This window comes from Oryctolagus cuniculus, chromosome 1, assembly GCF_051225735.1.
Source record: "Oryctolagus cuniculus isolate XC-2025 breed Fujian yellow rabbit chromosome 1, ASM5122573v1, whole genome shotgun sequence".
NCBI classification, from domain to species: Eukaryota; Metazoa; Chordata; class Mammalia; order Lagomorpha; family Leporidae; genus Oryctolagus; species Oryctolagus cuniculus.
The window spans coordinates 20,119,340-20,122,247 of NC_142867.1; the positions used below are offsets into that span (position 1 = coordinate 20,119,340).

General features: G+C 57.9%; 1 long non-coding RNA gene across 2 annotated transcripts; it reads right to left on the reverse strand.

Annotated features, from left to right (window-relative positions):
• Window positions 1-478: 478 nt before the first annotated feature.
• LOC103351368 (uncharacterized) lies at window positions 479-2,438 on the reverse strand. 2 transcript variants are annotated; one of them, XR_519158.5, is made up of 3 exons: window positions 2,252-2,438; window positions 1,364-1,627; window positions 479-870 (listed from the first exon to the last, which is right to left on the reverse strand). It is a non-coding gene; the product is annotated as an uncharacterized LOC103351368 (long non-coding RNA). The 2 variants fall into 2 exon arrangements; XR_016212647.1 differs by having other exon boundaries at window positions 1,556-1,627; window positions 2,252-2,436.
• Window positions 2,439-2,908: the final 470 nt, after the last annotated feature.

Consider the following 2,908-nt stretch of genomic DNA (forward strand, 5'->3'; position numbering starts at 1 on the left):
GCAGCTCTGGCTGTTGCGGCCAATTGGGGAGTGAACCATTGGATTGAAGACCTCTCTCTGCCTCTCCTCTCTCTGTAATTCTTTCAAATAAATATTCTTTAAAAAAAAAATCTTAAAAGAAATAAAGTGGTTCAGCCAAGCCTTGAATTGGTGCCCATACGCCAGTACATTTTTAACAGCTGCATAATAGTTCATTATGGGAACCCACCCGTTATTTGCAATAACTCAAAGAAACCCTACACGTAAATCTGTCACACAATTGTCCTGACAGGGGAGGGGCCAGGGTCTCCGTTGAGAGCTGCGTCTGGTGCCCAGGGAAACCTTTACTTAAGGGGCACGGGGCATCTGCACCCACAAACACCTGCCTCAAGTGAGCCTGCCAGTTCCCCCATCTCACCTCTCACCCCCTCCTTATCCATGTGGTCTCAGGCTGCAACCGAGAAGAGGAGGGAGGTGCGGTTGCGCCGGGAAGCAAACGCAGAGCGGACACGCGAGTCCTCTTTCAGTGTTTTTATTCGCTGGTCAAGAGGCAGGCAGGGGGGCTCCCAGGCGCGGGCCTGGTCTCAGTATGCCAGAGTCTAAGGTGACTGTGTTTTGCTTCTGCGGGGGCCTGCGCTGGGGGCAGGCCCGGGAGGCCGGGGTCCGTGGTTCTAATCGTGGTGGGTGTTGGGTACGAGTGTGCGAGCTGGGGCCCCCCCGTCTGTCGCACACCCGGCTCCTCCAGGGTAACTGAGGAAGCATTTGGAGAGCTGGGGGTGGGGGGCATTGCCTCCAGCTGGGGCGGTGTGCGTTGGGGTCGGTTGGTGTTCAGGTTCCAGCTCCTCCGCGTGGGCTGCTACCATCACATTTTCTACAGGATTCAGGTTGGGCCTGAGGAAACAAAAGGAAAAGATCAAAATCAGAGAGAGCGGCTCAGGAAGGAGGCAGCCAGGGGCACAGAGTGAAAGAGGGGAAACAGGAGAAGAGGGGGGGTGAGAGAGACAGCGGCGGGGGGTGGGGAGGTGGAGAAACGAGCAGCAAGAGGTGCGCTGGGTCGGAACACACTAACCAGGCGTAGTCACAGGCCTCTCACGCACACGGCCCATGTCAAGTACCCAGAAGCCCCCGGGAGTCAGAGCGGCTGTGCTCACTTAGGGACCACCCCTCTAAGCCCCTGTGCTGAATGAAAAACAATTTCTCAAACTTTCTGGGAGCTGAGGGCCCCGGAGCAGAGCAGCCGACGGGGGGAGTCGGCCCGAGGGACTCGGCCTCCCAGCGAAATCCTTCCGGGGCAGCGGCCAGAAGTGCAAACTGGGAGAGGCCCGGCGATGGCGAGGGGGCTGGGGGGAGGAGGGAGCGTTCCTTTCTCCCTGGACACACTCACCTCTGCCAACCAATTATTCTGTCTTCCCTAGAGGCTGTGGGGAATGGAGTTGTGGTGTCCATTGGAAAAACCCAACGGTCACTGTCAGCTTCCGAGGCATACAGATGCGGGGGGTGGGGTGGGGGTGGGGGCAGTTGGTGCTGTTGGTTGAGGAAACAGAGGAGGCAGCCAGTGCAGGGGGCAAACTCTTACTGGCAGCTCTTCCTGCTCAACTCGGCCAGAAGAGGGTGAAGCAAGCTTTCAAAAGGATCTTTCATCAGGAAACTACAAAAAAAAGAACCCATCCGTGCGTTACAGAGGGTCCCAAGCCTTTGATTCCTGCCCCTTCTCCCTGTTTGACATACTGAGCCTACATCTTCCTTTATCTTTTACTGGTGTGTGTCAAAGGCAGAGAGCGAGGCAGACAGCGCCAAGCCACTCGTTTGCTTCCCAAATGCCCTCAACAGCCGGGGCTGGGCACAAACAGGAGCCTGGAGCCGTGTGCGTTAGCAGGGAGCTGCGTGGGGAGGGGCGTGTGGGCGTGAAGCCAGTCGCCGGGCCGTGGCGCGGGGGCTTCTTCCACAGACGCCCTCGCCACCGTGCCCGTCCACTCGGGAGCCCTTCGCGTCCGCGCCCATCCCCCGTGTCGTTAGGCGTTCCGTTCCTTCTGCGCATGCTCCCAGCTCTGGGTCCTGGAGCCCTTAGGTTTGCAATGAACCGGCTTGGGGTTAAGCTGGTTTTCTCCCTTGCCCCTTTTTTGAGGCACGGAGTCTCCCCAAATGCCATATAGTAAAGGCATTTCTGGGATCGTGCGGAAGCGACCTTCTTCTGAAAAAGCAACCGGGTCCAGGATGGGGGAAGAGCCGGGCCCGGGGTCCCACAGCGAGGGAAGGATGCGGCGGGACCTACCCAGGGCAACTTCCTAATACTCTAAAGCTTCTTTTCGTCTCCTCCATTCCCAAGGCCTTAGCATCCGGGCAGTCTAGGCTAACCAACTGTCCCCTCCCCAAGCCCACCTTCCCATAACGCACAGAGGGAAGGAACGAAAGCAGCAAGCGTGTAGCACAAGGCCAGGTCCACTGACTTAAATAGCCTGGGAAACCACTGGCCTCGCCTCTAATCTCCGGTTTCCGCTGAGGCTTTTGCCGCTTATTGGCCCAGCAGAAGTGACTGATCGGTCCGTGGGCCAATGAATGATGAACTTGGAAGCGCGCGGTGACGGTTACCAGCCAGTTCTCGCCTCGCGAGACTCTGGGGTAACGGTCTTTAGTTCAACCGTTTCAACTACCTTTTTCCTCACAGTCCAGTGTCTTCTTTGTAAAGGGTGATAGGCAGTTTCTCCCCCCCCAGAAGGAACACGTTTGGGGAAGAGAATGCGGGCGTGTCATATGGAATGAGTCACTTAATGAGGGGGTCTTGCCTTGTTAAGAAGCTGGTGGGGAGTGAGCGGCGGGGAGGTGGCCGGTTACCGAGACAGAGGACTTGGGTGGCTCCCGGGGGACGGGGCGCTCAGGGCAGCGTTTGTAGCCTCGTTTGGACCGCTGGGGCTCGGACTCCTGGGGCTCG